This window comes from Spea bombifrons, chromosome 3 (genome assembly GCF_027358695.1).
Source record: "Spea bombifrons isolate aSpeBom1 chromosome 3, aSpeBom1.2.pri, whole genome shotgun sequence".
In the NCBI taxonomy this organism is placed as follows: Eukaryota; Metazoa; Chordata; class Amphibia; order Anura; family Pelobatidae; genus Spea; species Spea bombifrons.
Window position 1 is genome coordinate 123,359,055 of NC_071089.1, and position 10,000 is coordinate 123,369,054.

General features: G+C 49.2%; 24 non-coding genes and 3 pseudogenes across 24 annotated transcripts in view; all 27 read right to left on the reverse strand.

Moving 5' to 3' along the window:
• Positions 1-36, reverse strand: part of LOC128485998 (5S ribosomal RNA) — a 119-nt gene extending 83 nt beyond the window's left edge. The window contains exon 1 of the ribosomal RNA XR_008352320.1: positions 1-36. This exon is cut by the window's left edge and continues 83 nt beyond it. This is a non-coding gene — a ribosomal RNA (5S ribosomal RNA).
• A 230-nt stretch (positions 37-266) lies between these two features.
• LOC128487791 (5S ribosomal RNA) lies at positions 267-385 on the reverse strand. Its single transcript, XR_008353295.1, has one exon. It is a non-coding gene; the product is annotated as a 5S ribosomal RNA (ribosomal RNA).
• Positions 386-588: 203 nt separating this feature from the next.
• Positions 589-707, reverse strand: LOC128485705 (5S ribosomal RNA). The gene has a single exon (XR_008352033.1). It is a non-coding gene; the product is annotated as a 5S ribosomal RNA (ribosomal RNA).
• A 219-nt stretch (positions 708-926) lies between these two features.
• On the reverse strand, positions 927-1,035 carry LOC128486865 (uncharacterized; annotated as a pseudogene).
• Positions 1,036-2,218: 1,183 nt separating this feature from the next.
• On the reverse strand, positions 2,219-2,337 carry LOC128486880 (5S ribosomal RNA). The gene has a single exon (XR_008353153.1). It is a non-coding gene; the product is annotated as a 5S ribosomal RNA (ribosomal RNA).
• Positions 2,338-2,523: 186 nt separating this feature from the next.
• LOC128486257 (5S ribosomal RNA) lies at positions 2,524-2,642 on the reverse strand. The gene has a single exon (XR_008352564.1). It is a non-coding gene; the product is annotated as a 5S ribosomal RNA (ribosomal RNA).
• Positions 2,643-2,857: 215 nt separating this feature from the next.
• Positions 2,858-2,976, reverse strand: LOC128485757 (5S ribosomal RNA). Its single transcript, XR_008352085.1, has one exon. It is a non-coding gene; the product is annotated as a 5S ribosomal RNA (ribosomal RNA).
• Positions 2,977-3,200: 224 nt separating this feature from the next.
• LOC128485706 (5S ribosomal RNA) lies at positions 3,201-3,319 on the reverse strand. The gene has a single exon (XR_008352034.1). It is a non-coding gene; the product is annotated as a 5S ribosomal RNA (ribosomal RNA).
• Positions 3,320-3,532: 213 nt separating this feature from the next.
• On the reverse strand, positions 3,533-3,641 carry LOC128487446 (uncharacterized; annotated as a pseudogene).
• Positions 3,642-3,889: 248 nt separating this feature from the next.
• Positions 3,890-4,008, reverse strand: LOC128486531 (5S ribosomal RNA). The gene has a single exon (XR_008352823.1). It is a non-coding gene; the product is annotated as a 5S ribosomal RNA (ribosomal RNA).
• Positions 4,009-4,194: 186 nt separating this feature from the next.
• Positions 4,195-4,313, reverse strand: LOC128485043 (5S ribosomal RNA). Its single transcript, XR_008351399.1, has one exon. It is a non-coding gene; the product is annotated as a 5S ribosomal RNA (ribosomal RNA).
• A 203-nt stretch (positions 4,314-4,516) lies between these two features.
• On the reverse strand, positions 4,517-4,635 carry LOC128486918 (5S ribosomal RNA). Its single transcript, XR_008353188.1, has one exon. It is a non-coding gene; the product is annotated as a 5S ribosomal RNA (ribosomal RNA).
• Positions 4,636-4,892: 257 nt separating this feature from the next.
• On the reverse strand, positions 4,893-5,011 carry LOC128487803 (5S ribosomal RNA). Its single transcript, XR_008353296.1, has one exon. It is a non-coding gene; the product is annotated as a 5S ribosomal RNA (ribosomal RNA).
• Positions 5,012-5,229: 218 nt separating this feature from the next.
• On the reverse strand, positions 5,230-5,348 carry LOC128485154 (5S ribosomal RNA). Its single transcript, XR_008351503.1, has one exon. It is a non-coding gene; the product is annotated as a 5S ribosomal RNA (ribosomal RNA).
• A 198-nt stretch (positions 5,349-5,546) lies between these two features.
• On the reverse strand, positions 5,547-5,665 carry LOC128487814 (5S ribosomal RNA). The gene has a single exon (XR_008353297.1). It is a non-coding gene; the product is annotated as a 5S ribosomal RNA (ribosomal RNA).
• A 234-nt stretch (positions 5,666-5,899) lies between these two features.
• LOC128487247 (uncharacterized) lies at positions 5,900-6,008 on the reverse strand (annotated as a pseudogene).
• Positions 6,009-6,358: 350 nt separating this feature from the next.
• LOC128486275 (5S ribosomal RNA) lies at positions 6,359-6,477 on the reverse strand. Its single transcript, XR_008352581.1, has one exon. It is a non-coding gene; the product is annotated as a 5S ribosomal RNA (ribosomal RNA).
• Positions 6,478-6,701: 224 nt separating this feature from the next.
• On the reverse strand, positions 6,702-6,820 carry LOC128487827 (5S ribosomal RNA). The gene has a single exon (XR_008353299.1). It is a non-coding gene; the product is annotated as a 5S ribosomal RNA (ribosomal RNA).
• A 184-nt stretch (positions 6,821-7,004) lies between these two features.
• On the reverse strand, positions 7,005-7,123 carry LOC128488458 (5S ribosomal RNA). Its single transcript, XR_008353871.1, has one exon. It is a non-coding gene; the product is annotated as a 5S ribosomal RNA (ribosomal RNA).
• Positions 7,124-7,326: 203 nt separating this feature from the next.
• Positions 7,327-7,445, reverse strand: LOC128486000 (5S ribosomal RNA). The gene has a single exon (XR_008352322.1). It is a non-coding gene; the product is annotated as a 5S ribosomal RNA (ribosomal RNA).
• A 236-nt stretch (positions 7,446-7,681) lies between these two features.
• On the reverse strand, positions 7,682-7,800 carry LOC128487839 (5S ribosomal RNA). The gene has a single exon (XR_008353300.1). It is a non-coding gene; the product is annotated as a 5S ribosomal RNA (ribosomal RNA).
• A 231-nt stretch (positions 7,801-8,031) lies between these two features.
• LOC128488313 (5S ribosomal RNA) lies at positions 8,032-8,150 on the reverse strand. The gene has a single exon (XR_008353733.1). It is a non-coding gene; the product is annotated as a 5S ribosomal RNA (ribosomal RNA).
• Positions 8,151-8,404: 254 nt separating this feature from the next.
• On the reverse strand, positions 8,405-8,523 carry LOC128485205 (5S ribosomal RNA). Its single transcript, XR_008351552.1, has one exon. It is a non-coding gene; the product is annotated as a 5S ribosomal RNA (ribosomal RNA).
• Positions 8,524-8,778: 255 nt separating this feature from the next.
• Positions 8,779-8,897, reverse strand: LOC128484996 (5S ribosomal RNA). Its single transcript, XR_008351353.1, has one exon. It is a non-coding gene; the product is annotated as a 5S ribosomal RNA (ribosomal RNA).
• A 206-nt stretch (positions 8,898-9,103) lies between these two features.
• On the reverse strand, positions 9,104-9,222 carry LOC128486383 (5S ribosomal RNA). The gene has a single exon (XR_008352682.1). It is a non-coding gene; the product is annotated as a 5S ribosomal RNA (ribosomal RNA).
• A 242-nt stretch (positions 9,223-9,464) lies between these two features.
• LOC128487843 (5S ribosomal RNA) lies at positions 9,465-9,583 on the reverse strand. The gene has a single exon (XR_008353301.1). It is a non-coding gene; the product is annotated as a 5S ribosomal RNA (ribosomal RNA).
• A 222-nt stretch (positions 9,584-9,805) lies between these two features.
• On the reverse strand, positions 9,806-9,924 carry LOC128485773 (5S ribosomal RNA). The gene has a single exon (XR_008352101.1). It is a non-coding gene; the product is annotated as a 5S ribosomal RNA (ribosomal RNA).
• Between the last annotated feature and the right edge of the window lie 76 nt (positions 9,925-10,000).

The following is a 10,000-nucleotide window of genomic DNA, read 5'->3' on the forward strand; positions in this document are numbered from 1 at the left end:
GAGATCGGGCGCTTTCAGGGTTGTATGGCCGCAGGTGTGAAAGTTTTTTATTTTACTTCTCTTATTCTGTTGCTGCTGCTGCTGCTGCTGCTGCTGCTGCTGCTGCTGCTGCTGCTGCTGCTGCTGCTTGTCGTCAGACAAAAAGAATTATAAGCCCTGGGACAGGACAGAGAAGGTGAGAAGGTTCAAATAAGGGTTTAAAGCTTTGATGATGAGCAAGAAACACATGGCAAAAAGCTCTCCCCGGACTGTGAGAAAAAATTAAAAGCCTACAACACCTGGTATTCCCAGGCGGTCTCCCATCCAGGTACTAACCAGGCCCAACCCTGCTTAGCTTCCGAGATCAGACGAGATCGGGCGCTTTCAGGGTGGTATGGCCGCAGGTGTGAAGGTTTTTTATTTTACTTCTCTTATTCTGTTGCTGCTGCTGCTGCTGCTGCTGCTGCTGCTTGTCGTCAGACAAAAAGAATTATAAGCCCTGGGACAGGACAGAGAAGGTGAGAAGGTTCAAATAAGGGTTTAAAGCTTTGATGATGAGCAAGAAACACATGGCAAAAAGCTCTCCCCGGACTGTGAGAAAAAATTAAAAGCCTACAACACCTGGTATTCCCAGGCGGTCTCCCATCCAGGTACTAACCAGGCCCAACCCTGCTTAGCTTCTGAGATCAGACGAGATCGGGCGCTTTCAGGGTGGTATGGCCGCAGGTGTGAAAGTTTTTTATTTTACTTCTCTTATTCTGCTGCTGCTGCTGCTGCTGCTGCTGCTGCTGCTGCTGCTGCTGCTGCTGCTTGTCGTCAGACAGAAAGAATTATAAGCCCTGGGACAGGACAGAGAAGGTGAGAAGGTTCAAATAAGGGTTTAAAGCTTTCATGATGAGCAAGAAACACATGGCAAAAAGCTCTCCCCGGACTGTGAGAAAAGAAAAAGCCTACAACACCTGGTATTCCCAGGCGGTCTCCCATCCAGGTACTAACCAGGCCCAACCCTGCTTAGCTTCCGAGATCGGGCGCTTTCAGGGTGGTATGGCTGCAGGCGTGAAAGTTTTTTATTTTACTTCTCTTATTCTGTTGCTGTTGCTGCTGCTGCTGTTGCTGTTGCTGCTGCTGCTGTTGCTGTTGCTGCTGCTGCTGTTGCTGCTGCTGCTGCTGCTGCTGCTGCTGCTGCTGCTTGTCGTCAGACAGAAAGAATTATAAGCCCTGGGACAGGCTCCTGGGAATCAGCGTAGCTAAATGGACAGGGAGCATGTATGTGTGTGGGTGAGTGCATGCTCAGGGCATGTGTGTTTTTGATTGGGGTATGTAAATGTAGGGGCGGGAGTCACTAAGGGATAAAGGGTGCCCTCTGGGTGACCCCGGTCACTGTCATTTTTCCAGAGACAGTCAACAGACTTACCTGCTTCCCACCCTCCCTCCCTATTTTTTGTGTACTAACTTTCTTTCTTTTGTCACAGCTGGCGGTTTGTGTGTCCTTGCCGGTCTGGTTTTGGTAAGTGATGGAGTTTGGATGCTGGTGTGAAGGAAGGCTCAATCCTCCCCTAACCTCTGGTGTTTTTTATTGGACGTGCCCACCGAGCTTATGGTCGGCTGGTGGTTAGCATTAGTTCTGGGACAGCGGAAGTTAGCTGTCAATGTTATTGGACGTGCCCACCGAGCTTATGGTCGGCTGGTGGTTAGCATTAGTTCTGGGACAGCGGAAGTTAGCTGTCAATGTTATTGGACGTGCCCACCGAGCTTATGGTCGGCTGGTGGTTAGCATTAGTTGTGGGACAGCGGAAGGTAGCTGTCATTTTTGTTTGGACGAGGGGGGAGGTGAGCACCTGTGGTCTGGATTGTACAGTGGTGAGCGGCCGGCAAGGACGGGGTTAATTCAGTTCCTGTGTTGGCTATGTTTGAATGTATTATGTGTTATGTATATTTGTATTTACTATTTATTGTGTGGTTTATTGTGTATTTATGTTTATTGGTTTATGGTGTTTAGGCCAACACAGTGTTTGTGGTTATTCTTAATAAAATATGCTGTGGCCTGTTTTATCCAACTTCAGTCTCTGTGTCGTTAATTGGTGGGGTTTAGGTGGTAGTTGGTTTGTGATGCACGGTACACACTACCCACATACAAGGACAGAGAAGGTGAGAAGGTTCAAATAAGGGTTTAAAGCTTTGATGATGAGCAAGAAACACATGGCAAAAAGCTCTCCCCGGACTGTGAGAAAAAATTAAAAGCCTACAACACCTGGTATTCCCAGGCGGTCTCCCATCCAAGTACTAACCAGGCCCAACCCTGCTTAGCTTCCGAGATCAGACGAGATCAGGCGCTTTCAGGGTGGTATGGCCGCAGGCGTGAAAGTGTTTTATTTTACTTCTCTTATTCTGTTGCTGCTGCTGCTGCTTGTCATCAGACAGAAATAATTATAAGCCCTGGGACAGGACAGAGAAGGTGAGAAGGTTCAAATAAGGGTTTAAAGCATTGATGATGAGCAAGAAACACATGGCAAAAAGCTCTCCCCGGACTGTGAGAAAAGAAAAAGCCTACAACACCTGGTATTTCCAGGCGGTCTCCCATCCAGGTACTAACCAGGCCCAACCCTGCTTAGCTTCCGAGATCAGACGAAATCGGGCGCTTTCAGGGTGGTATGGCCGCAGGTGTGAAAGCTCTTTATTTTACTTCTCTTATTCTGTTGCTGCTGCTGCTGCTGCTGCTGCTGCTGCTGCTGCTGCTGCTTGTCATCAGACAGAAAGAATTATAAGCCCTGGGACAGGACAGAGAAGGTGAGAAGGTTCAAATAAGGGTTTAACGCTTTGATGATGAGCAAGAAACACATGGCAAAAAGCTCTCCCAGGACTGTGAGAAAAAATTAAAAGCCTACAACACCTGGTATCCCCAGGCGGTCTCCCATCCAGGTACTAACCAGGCCCAACCCTGCTTAGCTTCCGAGATCAGACGAGATCGGGCGCTTTCAGGGTGGTATGGCCGCAGGTGTGAAGGTTTTTTATTTTACTTCTCTTATTCTGTTGCTGCTGCTGCTGCTGCTGCTGCTGCTGCTGCTGCTGCTGCTGCTGCTGCTTGTCGTCAGACAAAAAGAATTATAAGCCCTGGGACAGGACAGAGAAGGTGAGAAGGTTCAAATAAGGGTTTAAAGCTTTGATGATGAGCAAGAAACACATGGCAAAAAGCTCTCCCCGGACTGTGAGAAAAAATTAAAAGCCTACAACACCTGGTATTCCCAGGCGGTCTCCCATCCAGGTACTAACCAGGCCCAACCCTGCTTAGCTTCTGAGATCAGACGAGATCGGGCGCTTTCAGGGTGGTATGGCCGCAGGTGTGAAAGTTTTTTATTTTACTTCTCTTATTCTGCTGCTGCTGCTGCTGCTGCTGCTGCTGCTGCTGCTGCTGCTGCTTGTCGTCAGACAGAAAGAATTATAAGCCCTGGGACAGGACAGAGAAGGTGAGAAGGTTCAAATAAGGGTTTAAAGCTTTGATGATGAGCAAGAAACACATGGCAAAAAGCTCTCCCCGGACTGTGAGAAAAGAAAAAGCCTACAACACCTGGTATTCCCAGGCGGTCTCCCATCCAGGTACTAACCAGGCCCAAGCCTGCTTAGCTTCCGAGATCGGGCGCTTTCAGGGTGGTATGGCTGCAGGTGTGAAAGTTTTTTATTTTACTTCTCTTATTCTGTTGCTGTTGCTGTTGCTGCTGCTGCTGCTGCTGCTGCTGCTGCTGCTGCTGTTGCTGCTGCTGCTGCTGCTGCTGCTTGTCGTCAGACAGAAAGAATTATAAGCCCTGGGACAGGACAGAGAAGGTGAGAAGGTTCAAATAAGGGTTTAAAGCTTTGATGATGAGCAAGAAACACATGGCAAAAAGCTCTCCCCGGACTGTGAGAAAAAATTAAAAGCCTACAACACCTGGTATTCCCAGGCTGTCTCCCATCCAGGTACTAACCAGGCCCAACCCTGCTTAGCTTCCGAGATCAGACGAGATCAGGCGCTCTCAGGGTGGTATGGCCGCAGGCGTGAAAGTGTTTTATTTTACTTCTCTTATTCTGTTGCTGCTGCTGCTGCTTGTCATCAGACAGAAATAATTATAAGCCCTGGGACAGGACAGAGAAGGTGAGAAGGTTCAAATAAGGGTTTAAAGCTTTGATGATGAGCAAGAAACACATGGCAAAAAGCTCTCCCCGGACTGTGAGAAAAGAAAAAGCCTACAACACCTGGTATTCCCAGGCGGTCTCCCATCCAGGTACTAACCAGGCCCAACCCTGCTTAGCTTCCGAGATCAGACGAAATCGGGCGCTTTCAGGGTGGTATGGCCGCAGGTGTGAAAGCCCTTTATTTTACTTCTCTTATTCTGTTGCTGCTGCTGCTGCTGCTGCTGCTGCTGCTTGTCGTCAGACAGAAAGAATTATAAGCCCTGGGACAGGACAGAGAAGGTGAGAAGGTTCAAATAAGGGTTTAAAGCTTTGATGATGAGCAAGAAACACATGGCAAAAAGCTCTCCCAGGACTGTGAGAAAAAATTAAAAGCCTACAACACCTGGTATCCCCAGGCGGTCTCCCATCCAGGTACTAACCAGGCCCAACCCTGCTTAGCTTCCGAGATCAGACAAGATCGGGCGCTTTCAGGGTTGTATGGCCGCAGGTGTGAAAGTTTTTTATTTTACTTCTCTTATTCTGTTGCTGCTGCTGCTGCTGCTGCTGCTGCTGCTGCTGCTGCTGCTGCTGCTGCTGCTGCTGCTGCTGCTGCTGCTGCTGCTGCTGCTTGTCGACAGACAAAAAGAATTATAAGCCCTGGGACAGGACAGAGAAGGTGAGAAGGTTCAAATAAGGGTTTAAAGCTTTGATGATGAGCAAGAAACACATGGCAAAAAGCTCTCCCCGGACTGTGAGAAAAAATTAAAAGCCTACAACACCTGGTATTCCCAGGCGGTCTCCCATCCAGGTACTAACCAGGCCCAACCCTGCTTAGCTTCCGAGATCAGACGAGATCGGGCGCTTTCAGGGTGGTATGGCCGCAGGTGTGAAAGTTTTTTATTTTACTTCTCTTATTCTGTTGCTGCTGCTGCTGCTGCTGCTGCTGCTGCTGCTGCTGCTGCTGCTTGTCGTCAGACAAAAAGAATTATAAGCCCTGGGACAGGACAGAGAAGGTGAGAAGGTTCAAATAAGGGTTTAAAGCTTTGATGATGAGCAAGAAACACATGGCAAAAAGCTCTCCCCGGACTGTGAGAAAAAATTAAAAGCCTACAACACCTGGTATTCCCAGGCGGTCTCCCATCCAGGTACTAACCAGGCCCAACCCTGCTTAGCTTTCGAGATCAGACGAGATCGGGCGCTTTCAGGGTGGTATGGCCGCAGGTGTGAAAGCTTTTTATTTTACTTCTCTTATTCTGCTGCTGCTGCTGCTGCTGCTGCTGCTGCTTGTCGTCAGACAGAAAGAATTATAAGCCCTGGGACAGGACAGAGAAGGTGAGAAGGTTCAAATAAGGGTTTAAAGCTTTGATGATGAGCAAGAAACACATGGCAAAAAGCTCTCCCCGGACTGTGAGAAAAGAAAAAGCCTACAACACCTGGTATTCCCAGGCGGTCTCCCATCCAGGTACTAACCAGGCCCAACCCTGCTTAGCTTCCGAGATCAGACGAGATCGGGCGCTTTCAGGGTGGTATGGCCGCAGGTGTGAAAGTTTTTTATTTTACTTCTCTTATTCTGTTGCTGTTGCTGTTGCTGCTGCTGCTGCTGCTGCTGCTGCTGCTGCTGCTGCTGCTGCTGCTGCTTGTCGTCAGACAGAAAGAATTATAAGCCCTGGGACAGAACAGAGAAGGTGAGAAGGTTCAAATAAGGGTTTAAAGCTTTGATGATGAGCAAGAAACACATGGCAAAAAGCTCTCCCCGGACTGTGAGAAAAGAAAAAGCCTACAACACCTGGTATTCCCAGGCGGTCTCCCATCCAGGTACTAACCAGGCCCAACCCTGCTTAGCTTCCGAGATCAGGCGCTTTCAGGGTGGTATGGCCGCAGGTGTGAAAGCTCTTTATTTTACTTTTCTTATTCTGCTGCTGCTGCTGCTGCTGCTGCTGCTGCTGCTGCTGCTGCTGCTGCTGCTGCTGCTGCTGCTGCTGCTGCTGCTGCTGCTGCTGCTGCTGCTGCTGCTGCTGCTGCTGCTGCTGCTGCTGCTGCTGCTGCTGCTGCTGCTGCTGCTGCTGCTGCTGCTGCTGCTGCTGCTGCTGCTGCTTGTCGTCAGACAGAAAGAATTATAAGCCCTGGGACAGGACAGAGAAGGTGAGAAGGTTCAAATAAGGGTTTAAAGCTTTGATGATGAGCAAGAAACACATGGCAAAAAGCTCTCCCCGGACTGTGAGATAAAATTAAAAGCCTACAACACCTGGTATTCCCAGGCGGTCTCCCATCCAGGTACTAACCAGGCCCAACCCTGCTTAGCTTCCGAGATCAGACAAGATCGGGCGCTTTCAGGGTGATATGGCCGCAGGTGTGAAAGTTTTTTATTTTACTTCTCTTATTCTGTTGCTGCTCCTGCTGCTGCTGCTGCTGCTGCTGCTGCTGCTGCTGCTGCTGCTTGTCGTCAGACAAAAAGAATTATAAGCCCTGGGACAGGACAGAGAAGGTGAGAAGGTTCAAATAAGGGTTTAAAGCTTTGATGATGAGCAAGAAACACATGGCAAAAAGCTCTCCCCGGACTGTGAGAAAAAATTAAAAGCCTACAACACCTGGTATTCCCAGGCGGTCTCCCATCCAGGTACTAACCAGGCCCAACCCTGCTTAGCTTCCGAGATCAGACGAGATCGGGCGCTTTCAGGGTGGTATGGCCGCAGGTGTGAAAGTTTTTTATTTTACTTCTCTTATTCTGTTGCTGCTGCTGCTGCTTGTCATCAGACAGAAATAATTATAAGCCCTGGGACAGGACAGAGAAGGTGAGAAGGTTCAAATAAGGGTTTAAAGCTTTGATGATGAGCAAGAAACATGGCAAAAAGCTCTCCCCGGACTGTGAGAAAAGAAAAAGCCTACAACACCTGGTATTCCCAGGCGGTCTCCCATCCAGGTACTAACCAGGCCCAACCCTGCTTAGCTTCCGAGATCAGACGAGATCGGGCGCTTTCAGGGTGGTATGGCTGCAGGTGTGAATGCTCTTTATTTTACTTCTCTTATTCTGTTGCTGCTGCTGCTGCTGCTGCTGCTGCTGCTTGTCGTCAGACAGAAAGAATTATAAGCCCTGGGACAGGACAGAGAAGGTGAGAAGGTTCAAATAAGGGTTTAAAGCTTTGATGATGAGCAAGAAACACATGGCAAAAAGCTCTCCCCGGACTGTGAGAAAAAATTAAAAGCCTACAACACCTGGTATTCCCAGGCGGTCTCCCATCCAGGTACTAACCAGGCCCAACCCTGCTTAGCTTCCGAGATCAGACGAGATCGGGCGCTTTCAGGGTTGTATGGCCGCAGGTGTGAAAGTTTTTTATTTTACTTCTCTTATTCTGTTGCTGCTGCTGCTGCTGCTGCTGCTGCTGCTGCTGCTGCTGCTGCTGCTGCTGCTGCTGCTGCTTGTCGTCAGACAAAAAGAATTATAAGCCCTGGGACAGGACAGAGAAGGTGAGAAGGTTCAAATAAGGGTTTAAAGCTTTGATGATGAGCAAGAAACACATGGCAAAAAGCTCTCCCCGGACTGTGAGAAAAAATTAAAAGCCTACAACACCTGGTATTCCCAGGCGGTCTCCCATCCAGGTACTAACCAGGCCCAACCCTGCTTAGCTTCCGAGATCAGACGAGATCGGGCGCTTTCAGGGTGGTATGGCCGCAGGTGTGAAAGTTTTTTATTTTACTTCTCTTATTCTGCTGCTGCTGCTGCTGCTGCTGCTGCTGCTGCTGCTGCTGCTGCTGCTGCTGCTGCTGCTGCTTGTCGTCAGACAGAAAGAATTATAAGCCCTGGGACAGGACAGAGAAGGTGAGAAGGTTCAAATAAGGGTTTAAAGCTTTGATGATGAGCAAGAAACACATGGCAAAAAGCTCTCCCCGGACTGTGAGAAAAGAAAAAGCCTACAACACCTGGTATTCCCAGGCGGTCTCCCATCCAGGTACTAACCAGGCCCAACCCTGCTTAGCTTCCGAGATCAGACGAGATCGGGCGCTTTCAGGGTGGTATGGCTGCAGGCGTGAAAGTTTTTTATTTTACTTCTCTTATTCTGTTGCTGTTGCTGCTGCTGCTGCTGCTGCTGCTGCTGCTGCTGCTGCTGCTGCTGTTGCTGCTGCTGCTGCTGCTGCTGCTGCTTGTCGTCAGACAGAAAGAATTATAAGCCCTGGGACAGGACAGAGAAGGTGAGAAGGTTCAAATAAGGGTTTAAAGCTTTGATGATGAGCAAGAAACACATGGCAAAAAGCTCTCCCCGGACTGTGAGAAAAAATTAAATGCCTACAACACCTGGTATTCCCAGGCGGTCTCCCATCCAGGTACTAACCAGGCCCAACCCTGCTTAGCTTCCGAGATCAGACGAGATCAGGCGCTTTCAGGGTGGTATGGCCGCAGGTGTGAAAGTGTTTTATTTTACTTCTCTTATTCTGTTGCTGCTGCTGCTGCTGCTGCTGCTGCTGCTGCTGCTGCTGCTGCTGCTGCTGCTGCTGCTGCTGCTGCTGCTGCTGCTGCTGCTTGTCATCAGACAGAAATAATTATAAGCCCTGGGACAGGACAGAGAAGGTGAGAAGGTTCAAATAAGGGTTTAAAGCTTTGATGATGAGCAAGAAACACATGGCAAAAAGCTCTCCCCGGACTGTGAGAAAAGAAAAAGCCTACAACACCTGGTATTCCCAGGCGGTCTCCCATCCAGGTACTAACCAGGCCCAACCCTGCTTAGCTTCCGAGATCAGACGAGATCAGGCGCTTTCAGGGTGGTATGGCCGCAGGTGTGAAAGCTCTTTATTTTACTTCTCTTATTCTGTTGCTGCTGCTGCTGCTGCTGCTGCTGCTGCTGCTTGTCGTCAGACAGAAAGAATTATAAGCCCTGGGACAGGACAGAGAAGGTGAGAAGGTTCAAATAAGGGTTTAAAGCTTTGATGATGAGCAAGAAACACATGGCAAAAAGCTCTCCCAGGACTGTGAGAAAAAATTAAAAGCCTACAACACCTGGTATCCCCAGGCGGTCTCCCATCCAGGTACTAACCAGGCCCAACCCTGCTTAGCTTCCGAGATCAGACGAGATCGGGCGCTTTCAGGGTGATATGGCCGCAGGTGTGAAAGTTTTTTATTTTACTTCTCTTATTCTGTTGCTGCTGCTGCTGCTGCTGCTGCTGCTGCTGCTGCTGCTTCTGCTGCTGCTGCTGCTGCTGCTGCTGCTTGTCGTCAGACAAAAAGAATTATAAGCCCTGGGACAGGACAGAGAAGGTGAGAAGGTTCAAATAAGGGTTTAAAGCTTTGATGATGAGCAAGAAACACATGGCAAAAAGCTCTCCCCGGACTGTGAGAAAAAATTAAAAGCCTACAACACCTGGTATTCCCAGGCGGTCTCCCATCCAGGTACTAACCAGGCCCAACCCTGCTTAGCTTCCGAGATCAGACGAGATCGGGCGCTTTCAGGGTGGTATGGCCGCAGGTGTGAAAGTTTTTTATTTTACTTCTCTTATTCTGCTGCTGCTGCTGCTGCTGCTGCTGCTGCTGCTGCTGCTGCTGCTGCTGCTGCTTGTCGTCAGACAGAAAGAATTATAAGCCCTGGGACAGGACAGAGAAGGTGAGAAGGTTCAAATAAGGGTTTAAAGCTTTCATGATGAGCAAGAAACACATGGCAAAAAGCTCTCCCCGGACTGTGAGAAAAGAAAAAGCCTACAACACCTGGTATTCCCAGGCGGTCTCCCATCCAGGTACTAACCAGGGCCAACCCTGCTTAGCTTCCGAGATCAGACGAGATCGGGCGCTTTCAGGGTGGTATGGCCGCAGGTGTGAAAGTTTTTTATTTTACTTCTCTTATTCTGTTGCTGCTGCTGCTGCTGCTGCTGCTGCTGCTGCTGCTGCTGC